Here is a 14,112-nt window from a genome sequence, read left to right as displayed (position 1 = left end):
CGCGGCCTGGATCAACACACAGACAACAATAGATCAAAAACAGAAAAGAAAGAAAGAAAAAAGATAGAGGAAAAAAAGTTAATAGAAAAGGAAAGAATGGTTGTTCTAGACAGCAACCACAAAAAAAAATCACTCACGCTTAACGAAGCTCGAGCTCACCACACGCACTCTCCGGCTCACTCACTCAGCAAACACTCACGCATGCACACGAGAGAGAGAGAGAGAGAGAGAGAGAGAGAGAGAGAGAGAGAGAGAGAGAGAGAGAGAGAGAGAGAGAGAGAGAGAGAGAGAGAGAGAGAGACTTTTGACTTTAGAATGTCCTTTATTTATACATTACAAAATAGATTTTTTTTTTTTTTTTTTTTTTTTTAATGGGAAAAAAAACACATAAGTTTATACATTCCCAAGCTATAAAACATGAATAAATAAATAAATAAACAATAAAAGACCTTAAACACTCAATTACAAACCTTCTCAAAAAATTTTAATTTTAAATCCTTCAAAACCATCAGGTTCACATAAAAACCCATCAACTCCCCAAAAATGATAAAAAAAACATCACATTATTAGTAAGTTTGTAAAAAGCATATTCCAACGTTAGTCTTTTTTTAATAAAACAATTAACCATGAAAACAGGATCTGTTTCACCCCCCTTTGCTTCCACTTTATTTTTCCTTGTAACCCAAATTGCAAGCTTGATTAAACCATACAAAAAATTTAAAATAATCACTTTCAACCTTTTATCAACGGAGTACTTTGGGCCATAAATGAACATATTAAAACTAAAACAACCCACCAGTCTTATACTCCAACATTTTGCCAATTCTAAAATATTTTTTAAACGAGAACATTGCATAAACACATGTAAAACACTCTCAGACTCACCACAGAAAGGACAACCCTCCCCAAGTAAAGGATCTAACCGTGCTATGTGTCTGTTCATAGCTAATATCCCATATACAATTCTCCATTGAAGATCTCCTATTCTTTTCTCAATGGATCTTTTGTACAGGGACCTCCAGCTTCCTCTCGGGGAAGAGTCTGACTCCAACACTGAAGTCCATTTTGTTCCTTTGAAGTCTTTAAAAATTGTATAGTTGCAGTTTTTAACACACACTCTGTAAAGGGTTTTCCTGGTTAACGTTCTAAAACAACTCAACTTGGGGATTTTCATATTCACTGTGTTTCCAGGGGTTTCCTCCCAATCCTCATCCTTTAGGGAGATTTTAAAATCAGGGAAACCATACGCCTCTTTACAGGTTTTTGGAGCAGTAACATTTAAAAAGTCTCTTGCGGCTCTTGGGAGTGCCGACTCTAGTTCGTTAAACAACCGTTGGGTGGTCCTTACGGATCTGAAGCCCACCATATCAGCCAGTTCCTTTGCCTCCATCCATTCACATCCTCTTCTAAGATCGGATACCTTTGATAACCCAGCACTAATCAGTGCGACTCTAATGGCATCAGAGGACAAACAAACAGTGTGTAAAAGATCATTAAAAAATAAGGGCTCTTTTAGGATCCAGGCATCAGGACTCCCCCATTCTCTGGAAAAATTAAAAGTCTGCCACAGCTCCAATATATTACTATAAAAGGGTGTAAGTCCCCCGAGTGAAGTTCCATTAAAATTCATTAAAAACAGTTGTCTGTCCAAGCCCATTCTTCCGTTCTTGAGAAGCAGGGCACACGCAACGTCCATCCACACATGAGGCTGATGATAGAGGAGGCGCTGGACCGCCATCAATCGAAAGGTTGCCAGCCTCGCCTTTATGTCGATGAGTCCCTGTCCACCTTCATGCACCGGCAGGTAGAGCATCGCTGGCTTTAGCCAATGTTGTCCAGACCAGAAGAAGTCCACCAGCATCTTTTGAATCTCTCTGATTAAAACCATCGGTGGGTCGAGGACCATGAACTTATGCCAGAGTGTTGAGGCGATCAAATTGTTGGCGATCAGAACTCTTCCCCTATACGAAAGCTGGGGTAGCAACCATTTCCATTTAGACAACTTAGCGCGGACCCAACTACTAATCCCTCCCAATTTTTCTTATCAAAGTCATCATTACCTAAAAATACCCTTAAATATTTAAAACCTATTTTATTCCATTTAACATTTTTGGAAGTTTAGGTAAGTTAAAAATATCATTACTTTTGGATCCAAACCATAAGGATTCTGTTTTTTCCCAGTTAAGTTTGGCAGAAGAAAGTTTGCCATATATTTCTAAGCTTTCTTCTAAACATTGCACATCTTCTGTATTTTTAATTACAACAGCAACATCATCAGCATAAGCAGAGAGAACAAAAGCTTCTTTTCTTAAACCTCCTGATATAACTATGCCCTTTAATTTTTTCCTTATCATGCAAAGTAAAGGTTCTATTGCTAAACTGTAAAGCTGTCCTGACATCGGACATCCCTGTCTAATGCCTTTCTCCATTTTTACAGGAACGCTTAACCCTCCTCCAACTTTTATCAAACATGAAGCGTCATGGTATAACACCTTTATCCAAGATAAAAACTTTTCACCAAAACCATAGCATTTTAGAACATAAAAGAGATAGTGGTGATCTACACGATCAAAAGCTTTCTCTTGATCAATCCCAAAGTCCACATTGTACAGTTTTGTATACCTTAAAATATCTCTCATTAAAAACAGGTTATCATAAATAGATTTCTTGGGAATACAATAAGCTTGGTCTTCAAAAATTAACTTGTCTAACACTTTTTTAAGTCTGTTAACAAAGCACTTAGACAGTATTTTGTAATCTGTAGTGAGTACAGACACAGGCCTCCAATTTTTTAACATAAGCAAATCTCCTTTTTTGGGGATTAGAGAGAGAACGGCCCGCTGACAACTTTTAGGGAGCATATTCAGATTAAAACTTTCCTTTAAAACACAAACCAAATATTGCCCAATAACTTCCCAAAGGGACTTATAAAACTCTGCCGGCAGACCATCAATGCCTGGAGCTTTCCCTTTATTAAGCTGATGAACTGCTTCCGTCACTTCTCCGAAACACAGGTCACTTTCAAGAGTTTGTGCAGTTTGTTCATCCAATACTGGCAGACCATTAAAAAAGTCACTTGATGGATAGAAGTCAGTCTCTTCTTTTGCATATAAATTAGTGTAAAAGTCCACAGCAAGCCTTCTCATCTCCTGAGGATCTGAGGTAACTGTCCCGTTTGCTTTTCGAATGCCATGCATAACATTGGATTGGGAGTATTTTTTCTCCAAGCTAAAGAAGAAGGTTGTTGGAGCATCCATATCGTGCACTGATATAAACCGTGCTCTGACCAAAGCTGCTTTAACCCTCTCCTGAAATATATCTCTTAATTCCTGTTTTTTTGTCTTTAAGCGTTCTTGTAAACAAGGATCATTTTGGTTCATCAGGCTATTTTGAATTTCACATATCTCTTTTTCTAAAACATATACAGTATATTTAAGCTTGTTTCTTGTATGTGATAAAAATTGCTGACTAAAAAGTTTAATCTGAGCTTTCCCCACTTCCCACCACTGCAGGAGATTGTTAAAATCACTTTTTTGAGTTACCCAATAACTCCAAAAATGTTTAAAATTTTTGCAGAAGTCGTGATCTAAAAGAAGTTTGGTGTCAAACCTCCAAAAATAAAAACGAGGGGTTGTATGTGACAATAAAACATGTAAAGTGATCATATGCTGGTCTGAGATAACGTTTGGGATTATTTGTGTGTCCATTGCTCTATTATACATAGTTTTCTTCATATAAAATCTATCGAGACGAGCAGCACTAATTCTATTGTTAGTAACTCTAATCCAGGTGTACTGTTTCACTCCTTCATTCTTTCCTCTCCAAATATCAAAGAGTTCTGATTGTTTTATAACATTTTTTAGGGATAGGGCAGATGATGGATGAGGTTCTTCACCATTCCTGTCAGTGATAAAATATACAGTACAGTTCCAATCCCCACCCATAATTAAAAAATCATCTTGATCTAAATCATAAAGAACTTTCTTAAGTTTCTGAAACAGTTGAATTCGATCACTTCCTACTGTGGGAGCATAAATATTAATAAAAACAAAAACCTTACTGTTTATTTCTACTTTTAAAACAAGGAGCCTTCCTTTTTCTACTTCCCGTTTTGATAAAATATTGATCTTTGTTTTCACTGAGAAAAGTATTGCCACCCCTGCACTTACAGTAGTGCCATGGCTTAAAACACACTCACCATCCACCTCAAACCCCAATCTGTTTCATTTGCTTCATCACTGTGTGTTTCTTAAAGAAACATCACATTAATCTCTTTAGGTCCAATACACTCTTTTAACAAAGCTAATTTATTTCCATCCCTGGCCCCATTTATGTTCAAAGATCCTACTCTCAGGATATCCATAGAAATAAAAGAGGGAAGGAGATCAAATAAAATCAGAAAAGTAAAGAGAAACCCGAAAGAGTTGTAGACACCCATGTGATCCTTATTTTAATTTACTTCTCTTGTTTCGATCTTTCTTTGAACTTTGCCTAATTGCCGTTATGTGTTTCTTTAACCTATATCTCTTTTGTTGGGACAGAACTTCATTGCTGCACTCACTGCAAATTTTTATCACTGAATCAACAAACTTGTTTAAATCAGAGAAAAACTCTACAAGTTCAACACTTTTGCCTTTGGTTTCATCCAAGAAGTTGTTAATCTGTTCAACAGTATACAACTCTCCTTCATAAGCCTTATCCATATCCACATCAAAACAGGATTCATCATCTCTAATGCTTCCTTCAGTGACTTCAGACTGTCCATCCACCTCATCATCACTACTCTCCACACACCTCTTACTCAAGGCCTCTTCAGCTTTAGCACCATCAGAACTCTGCTGAACACTTACAGCACTGACACTAGGCATTTGACTATCATTAACAACATTAACTGCTTCACTTACCTCAGTGTTAATCACTTTGGCCGTCTCTGCCTGTACACTGCCTTCCGTCGTTACAATTTGTTGCTCATCTGTCCGCGGGCCCTGGTTCTCCTCGGTGCGTTGTTTATGTGGACAGGTTTGTGGCCGATATCTCCGCACTCAAAACAGCGTAAACTGTCTGTGCTCGCGTACAGCATGTATGAACTATCTCCGTGAGACACACGGAAAGAGACATCGAGTGTTTTGTCCGGCGAAGTTAGAAACATATACAGTTGTCTCCTAAAAGACAACACGTGTTTTAGCGATGCGTTCTTGCATCCGAGCGGAATCATGTTCACCCCTCCAGCAATTTTCCCGAATCTAGACAACTCCTTTACAATTGAATCACTAGAAATAAAAAGGCGGTACATTCTAACCATGACTTTTGTAGCCGGGGCAGATAAGGGTGTGACGGGCACGTACGTTTCCTTAACCCAAATTCCGTTTTCAATCATAGTTTTTACTACTTTATTACTTTAGAAACACTACAACAGCTTTATTCATCCTAGAGGCCGAGTTTATGTTTTCGTGGCCGATTTGGTCCGCGACGGCGAGGAGAACATCTTCTATGGTTGCGCCTGATTCCGGCGCACACCTGAACCCATTCCTGAGAGAGAGAGGCGACGCTCCCCGCTCCGGGGCAGACGTCATTACAGCCTCACGCTCCCCACTCACTCAATCACACTGACTAACACTAAAACAAAAGGGAAAAAAAGGAAAAAGAAAAATAATGCCCAAAGAATTGGGGGAAAAAAGGAAAAGAAAAAGACAAACAACGGTTAAATCAGAAAAAATCTTGAAAAACCGTGCGCTCCCCCACATGCAACCCAAACGCCACACTCTCGCTACCCAGCATGCAACACACCTGAGAGAGAGAGAGAGAGAGAGAGAGAGAGAGAGAGAGAGAGAGAGAGAGAGAGAGAGAGAGAGAGAGAATTTTGAATTTTAAAACACCATTTTATTACAAAAAAGTGACATAAGACTATATTCTCTACCAAGCAGATCGAGAGACCCTCACAGCAAACTGTTAAAAATCAAAACATCATCAATAATATTACAAAGAACATTTTTTACACACCATCTTTGTTCAAAATACATCATATTTTTTGTTGCTTTATAATAGCGGAAGTCAATTAAAATTCTTGACTTCAAGATTGAAAAAATCGTTGTAACATCTGTATCGAAACTTCCCTCCATTTTTCTTTTTCTACTCACATAAATTGCCATTTTCGCTTTACCCAACAAAAAATTAAATAATTGACATTCAAAGGAACGTCTTCTGCAATACTTAAAACCACAAATAAAAATCTCCATAGAAAACACTTCACCAAACCTTTTAAACAGATCTTGTAACAAAGAAAACAAAGGTCTTAATCTATTACAATACATGAAGGCATGAAAAACTGTTTCTCTTTGTGAACAAAAAAGACATTCTCGATTTACTTCACAATTAATTATTGAAACAAAAGCATTAACCGCTATAATTCCATGTAAAACTCTCCATTGTAAATCCCGTTTTTTTACTAAGTGGTGACTTATAAAGTGCCCCCCATTCAGGTCTTACATTTTCACTCAAGTGTAGAACATTACGCCAAGGTGTGTCTATTTTTCCATCAAGACTTCTTTTGTTAAAAACTTTAACACAACATCTATACATGGCTTTATCAGATACCTTCCCATTCCCTGACAAAACTAAATTACTATATCTTAAAAGAAACCCATTACACATTTCTAAATCAGGTATCAAACACAACTTCGGGAAAGAATCACCATCCTCAGGCTGAATCCGCTCTTCTGCAAAGTCTTTCAACATTTCAAATTCCTTTTCAGTAATGTTTTCTTTCCACTTGGTCATCAGCTGAGTTATTACTCGTATTGACTTCAGACCCAACTTTTCCGCCATTGCTTTGGTATTAGAAAGTTCAGAACCAGTTATATGAATTAGCCTCCCAAGAGTAGTGACATGAGATTTGATAAGTAAGTCCATCAAAACAGGAAAAAAATTCTCATTCGACACATCCAAACGTGAACCAAAAATCAGAGGTTCTTGTAACGTCCAATACAAAGAATCAATATTTTCACATCTCAAAACTTTAAAAAGTGACCACACTTTAAATAAATTACAATAATAAATTGGTAATTTAGATACAGACATTTTCTTAGGGTTCATCAAAAACAAGGTCTTGTCCAGGCCCAAACCTTCAAATTTTTTTAAAATAATAGAAGCAGCCAAACTCCAATTTTCATTTACAGGAGTATCAATGAACCTTTGTACAAATTTTATCCTTAAAGCTGCCGCTCTACTTTGCAAATGAATCAGACCTTGTCCCCCTTCATCTTTAGGCAAAAATAAAACACTTTGTGGAACCCAATGTAAACTGTCCCAAAAGAAATTAACTAAAATAGATTGAACTTTTTTTAATAAAAGCAGTGGTGGATCAATGCAAGTTAACCAATGCCAAAGAGTAGAGGCTGCCAAATTATTGATAATTAAAACCCGTCCTCTATAAGACATATTAGAAAGTAAAAACTTCCATTTATTCAAACGCCCCACTATTTTTTCTTCTACGCCTTCAAAGTTTTTTTTTTAACAGTCATATCATCTCCCAGATATACACCCAGGTATTTAAACCCGTCTTTGCTCAATTTCAAACCCACAGGAAGAGAAGGTTGTCCATTTGGCCATTTACCAAATGAGATAGCCTCACTTTTATTCCAATTTACTCTAGCCGAAGATACAGTCATAAAATCACATAAAATTTCTGTCATTTTTTCCACATCTCTTTGTTCTTTGAAGAGAATGACAATATCATCAGCATATGCTGATAATTTAAAAACATTTTTACAATTGGGAATGCTTACACCTTTTAATTCTGCTCTAAACTTTCTCAACAAAGTTTCAATTGCCAAACTATATAACATACCAGATAGAGCACACCCTTGTCTAATACCTCTAAAAACTCTAAAGGGGGCACATAAGTCACCATTCACCTTCAGCAAGCTTTCAACATCACAATATAAGACTTTTAACTTATCAATAAAAACTTTATTAAAACCAAAACCTTTTAGAACATCCCATAAATAACCATGTTCCACTCTGTCAAAAGCTTTTTCTTGATCTATTGATATTAAACCAAAATCAATGCCCAAGAGCTTACCAATATCAAGAAAATCTCTAAGAAATGAAATATTATCAAAAATGTGTCTACCTGGAACACAATAAGTCTGATCAGAGTGAATAATTTCTTCTAAAACCTTACTTAATCTATTTGCTAACGTTTTAGATAGAATTTTATAATCACAGCATAGCAAAGAGACAGGCCTCCAGTTTTTAATGTTACTCAGGTCTCCTTTCTTTGGAAGTAGAGTAAGGACCGCTCTGCGACAGCTCAGTGGTAATCTTCCACTACTCAGACTTTCATTGATGACTGCAAGCAGATCTGCACCAATCTCAGGCCAAAAAGACTTATAAAAGTCTACAGATAGGCCATCTATTCCCGGTGCTCTGCCACATTCCATGCTTTGAAGAGCTTTCTGTAACTCTTCCAAAGTCAACACTCTACAAAGCTCGCCATTGGCATCATCCGATACCTGAGGAAGACCCTTAATAAACACACTGTCTGACCTGTGTGTAAGCTCACTGCTATACAGTTCTTCATAAAATTCCACTGCCCTCTTATGAATCTCTATATGATTCAACAAGAGTGCACCGTCCTTAGAGCGTAAGCCATATATACATCTTTTTTGACCATTTTTTTTCTCCAAATTAAAAAAAAAATTTGACGGTATATCCATCCACTCTATATTCTGGAAACGGGATCTGATCAGAGCCCCTTTTGCCTTCAGGTTTAAAAGTTCAGCCAATTCCTTCTTTTTTTCATTTAAAATTTTAATAAGCTCTTGATTTTGTTCAGTAACAATAGATTCTTGAAGTTTCTTTATATCTTTCTCTAAATTTGCCATTAAATTAATTAGGTCTTTGGTGATGTTGCAAGCATACTGTTGACTCAATTGTCTAATTTGTATTTTACCGAAATCCCACCATTGCTGCAATGATTGGAAATCAGACTTTCTGGTTCTAAAGTCATTCCAAAAAAACGTAAAAATATCTCTAAATTCCAAATCAGTTAATAAACTGTTATTAAAATGCCACAATGCGCTCTTAGGTTTTATAGATCCCAAAGTTAAAGAACACAACACTAAACTATGATCCGAAAAACCGACTGGAATAATAGAACAATCTCTGAAAATATTAAGTTGATGACTAAAACCATAAAATCTGTCCAACCTTGCCAAAGACAACATATTATTGTATGAATGAAGCCAAGTGTACTGTCTCTGTGTCTTATGAAAATTTCTCCATATATCAGTTAAATCATGCATTTCTATTAATTGAACAAGTCTTTTTCGAGAAGCCATATGGGGCTCAACATGATTTCTATCAGAGGCATTTTCTGTACAGTTAAAGTCCCCTCCTATCAAAAACAAATCTTCAGTATTACAATCACTTATTGCTTTACATAATATATCTAAAATCCCCATTCTTTCAGTTGTATTGGTGGGAACATAAATACATAAAAAGACATAAAACTGATTTTCAAATTGAGCTCTTATCTTTAAAAGTCTTCCCTTAACAATTTCTTCAACTTCAATGAAACTGGAATAAAATTTTCTGAGAACAGGATAGCAACACCCCCACTTAAAGATGTATTATGACTACAAATGGATAACCCATCAAATTCACTTGCCCAATCAGCTTCATTAAAAGCATCACTATGTGTTTCTTGTGCAAACAAAACATCTATTCTTTTAATCTTGATTAACTCAAATAGTTCAAACCTTTTCTTCCCTTCTCGTGCTCCATTCAAATTAAGAGAAGCAATATGGAAATCCTTCATCAAAGAGAAGAAAAGGATACACAAGAAACACCAATAGAAACTCATCTCAAATAAGTATTATTCTAATGTTTTTCATTACCAGCATTATTCCCTAATTGTACATTAACTTTGGTGAGAATTTTTTTCAACCTGTAAATCTCTTGATCAGAAAAGAGACCTTCACTCCTGAAAATTTTTGCCTTCTCAGCAAATTGCTCTAAATCAGGAAAGTATTCAGTGATGCGTACATTTCTTACATTCTTAGTTACTCTTAAAAAGAGTTTAATATCATCTAGATTGTAGGAATGATTTGGTAACTCATCTTGAGATTGATCAAAGGAGATGCTACATTCAGAAAGTTCAGTTTCACTCTCAGTATCAGTTTGACTTGAAACAACTTTATCTATTTTTTTTTATTTACTGTAATGATGTTGCTTCATTCTTCTCTTTTGTGGTGTTTTAAAAACACACTCATCCTGTTCTTCCAATAAACAAAGATCTCCTAACAGTTCAACATCTTGATTTTTGTCAGAACTCTGCTTATCACCTGAACCATTAGCTGACTGCATCTGATCAGATACAGAAACTTCTTCCATCTCAACCACAGTCTGTTCTTCATCAACCGTTTGCTTCACAACTGCTGCATCACTTGATAAAGCTATTACGCTTGCATCTTTGGTTTGCGTTTTGTTTTCTCCAACTACATTAGCGGTTGTAGGCAGCTCCTCTCTAACAGTTTGTACTGCCTCCTTATCTTCAACAGCCTTTTCAACCGAGACCGACAAAACATTTTGTTTGGATTTTTCTTCCTTTTTCGGGCAAACTCTCACAAGGTGTCCTATTTCACCGCAACGAAGGCACCTCATGTTATTGGCTGTAGCATAAATCACATAGTTGAACTCATCATGTTTAAAGTTAAACGTTAAGTCCAACTCTTCTCTGTTATCCTTTAACACCATGAACACAAAGCGTCTAAACGACACTACATGTTTTAGTAATGGCGATTTACAACCGATCTGAATCATTTTTATTGGGGAAACCAATTTGCCGTATCGCTCTAACATTTGTACAAGCAACTCATTTTTAATGAAAGGCGGTACATTTGAAAGGATCACCTTCTTTGATGGCGTGGACAACGGTAGCACAGCAACAAACGCGTTGTCAATTACAACTCCAGTTTCAACCACAACCTTCGCCAACTCAACAGTTTTCATAAAAACAACAACCGCGTTGTTCATTTTTGAAGCTGACACAACATTCTCACAACCAACTACCTCTCCCACCGCTAAACTACAGTCCTCAATACCAGGGGCGGCGCCAGCCGATTTTGCCGGGGCTTCAGCCCCGAATGTTTTGAGTCAAGCCCCGAATGTAATGACTGTCACTGAGAAAATATGAAACTGGACAATAGCCTATGTAAACCCCCGAAATCATAAGTTGCTTTATTTCATTGCGCTTTGGCTTTGCATATACTGCATACAGCCTGTAAAAATAGACCTTAAAAATAATCTAGCCTATAGAATACATTTCTTTGCTGTCGGTAGCCTATGGGCTACTCCGTTTCTTCCTCTCTGTTGAATATGCAGCAGGTAGGGGAGGAGCTAGCACAGTCAACCGCAAGAGTGCGAGACAGTCAGCAAGCAGGAATTTCAGGTTAGAGGTTTCTTAACAGTGCACTCAAAATATAATTTTTCTTAACACATCTCTCTATTAAAATACGTTAAGCAGTTCAATACCGCTTTTCTACAGTATCCGACCATACACCGGCCGTGCTTTCTCTCTCTCGCACATTTGCGCACACGATCAGCTGGTGATGATCAAAATAAAAGCTCAAGGATTTATCTTTTAAAAAGAAATGAGTACAAAAGTATTGTAAAAAAAAAAAAATTGTTTGAACCCTTTTTAATGTCCAGGTACAAGTCAATGCTGTTTCTTTGTTCAATTTGCACACACGTGTGTTGAAGCTCTTAATTTTGAGTTTCCAGAGTGCACCAGATTGATGCATTTAACCTTAAAATGTACAAAATTTTCTCCCGGGGGAGCATGCCTCCGGACCCCCCTAGAGCTGATACGTTCAATAAAGTTTTACAAATTACAGTGTTAAATAATGTACATTTTCTGAAGAACAATACGACAACAAAAGCTCCTTTCATGTCAGTAAAGCTGTTAATAGAAAATTAAAATGTCTTTGGACAAACATAGATTTTGGCTAAGCCCCGAATGTTTACAATGTCTGGCTCCGCCCCTGCTCAATACTAGCCTTCGAGTCTATTTTCACGCCATGACGCCGTGTGAGGAAATCGAAGCTCCCCACACCTGTAGTCATTCTGCCAGTAAAAAAATACTGGCAGATTGACAACCTTCACAGACTCGACACTACAAAAAAAACCACAATTTAAATAAAAACAAAAAATAAACTGAAAAACTTTGTTTGGCACAGCGGCCACAACAAAAGTAAACTCACGCACTCACCACACTCTGTTCACACACTCAACAAACGCTCACAACCACGCATGCGCAGAGAGAGAGAGAGAGAGAGAGAGAGGCTTAAAAAGCATTTATTAACAAAGAACAATTAAATACAATACAAGTTAAAACACAATCTTACATTTCTTTTTCAGAGAGAAAAAATAAAAAAATAAATAAATAAATAAATACAATTAGATAAGTATTTGTAAACGGTCATCACAAACAATATCACAAATACACTTATTTACCACCCATTTATTTTTGAACATCTCTATATCATTAACCAATTTATGATACGTAAACTCAATTTTAATACGGGATTTTAAAAGCCCTTTTAAGATGAACACAACATCTGTTGACCTAACACCATTCAAATGATGTTTTCTTGATAACCATATTGCCAGTTTGGCTCGTCCAAAAATAAAATTAATTAGTACATGCACTTTCCCCCTACTTCTAGTATATTTGGGACCATAAATAAAAAACTCTGGTGTAAAAACTTCACCTAATTTATTAGACCACTCTTCTAAAATGCGTAACACTGGTTGAAGCCTCTTACATTTTAAAAACAACTGAAATACTGTTTCTTGCTCCCCACAGAAAGGACAACCCTCCCCTACCTGTGGATCAAGGTGTGCTCTGTGTCTGTTTGTGGCTATAATCCCATGTACTATTCTCCACTGCAGGTCTCCAGACCTCTTCTCAATAGGAGGTTTGTACAGGGACCTCCAACTGCCTTTAGGGGAGCCACCTGGCCCAAAAAACTCCTGCCATTTGGACTCGCTAACAGTCTCCAGTGCTTTAAGATGCCATGACTTCACACACATAATGTAGATGGCTTTCTTGTCAGCATTACCAAGAAAACTCGGCTGAGGAGTCTTAAAAGATAGCAAACAGCCTTCTTTCTCTAGCCATGTGCCATTCTGTGGTTCAAGAAACAGTTGTGGAAAATTACTGTTATCAGTCTCCTTATCAAAATTTTCCATCGCCACACTGTAATTATCTGCATCAACACATTTTTTGCCAGTCTGATAGATTTAATTCTCAATTTTGAAGCTAAAATCTCAGGGGTAATCCATTCTTTGTTAACTCTTAAATGTCCAATCTTTATGATGTTTGCAGCCCACATGGCTTTTCTGAGAGTATCTGATTTAAGGATATCCACATCCAGAGCAGGATTAAAGAAGAGTGGCTCTTCATTCAGAAATTCAGAGTGTCACTTTCACCCCGTGAAATCTTAAAAAGTGTCCATGACTTAAAAAGTGATCTGTAAAAAAGACTCAGTCCAGACAAATCCAGTTTAATAAGATTCATCAAGAACAAATGACGGTCCAATCCCATGTTTCCTGCTCTTCTCAGGAGGGCACATGCAACTTCAGCCCAGCTCACATCCACATCATAAATAAGTCTTTTTGCTGTCTGGATCCTAAAAGCCTTTAGTCTCGATTTGATGTCAATCAGCCCCTGTCCTCCTTCTTGTCTAGGTAAATATAGCACGGCAGCTTTCAACCAGTGCTGTCCCGACCAGAAGAAATTTACAAGCCGCTGCTGTATTTCTCTCACCAGATCTTCAGGAGGTTCTAGTATCGTCATTTTGTGCCATAATGAAGAAGCAACCAGGTTATTACATACCAGAACCCTCCCCCTATAGGACAGCTGAGGTAGCAACCAATTCCATCGAGACAACCTAGCACACACTTTCTCCACAAGGCCCTCCCAATTTTTATACCTATACTCCTCTGTCCCTATAAAAACCCCTAAATATTTAAAACCCGTCTTCCCCCACTGTAACCCTCCAGGAAGCATTGGACCTTTAGAAACTCGTCCACACCATAACGCATCAC

This window comes from Chanodichthys erythropterus, chromosome 24, assembly GCF_024489055.1.
Source record: "Chanodichthys erythropterus isolate Z2021 chromosome 24, ASM2448905v1, whole genome shotgun sequence".
In the NCBI taxonomy this organism is placed as follows: Eukaryota; Metazoa; Chordata; class Actinopteri; order Cypriniformes; family Xenocyprididae; genus Chanodichthys; species Chanodichthys erythropterus.
The sequence above is the reverse complement of the archived record's forward strand: the minus strand, read 5'-3'. Positions refer to the sequence as shown.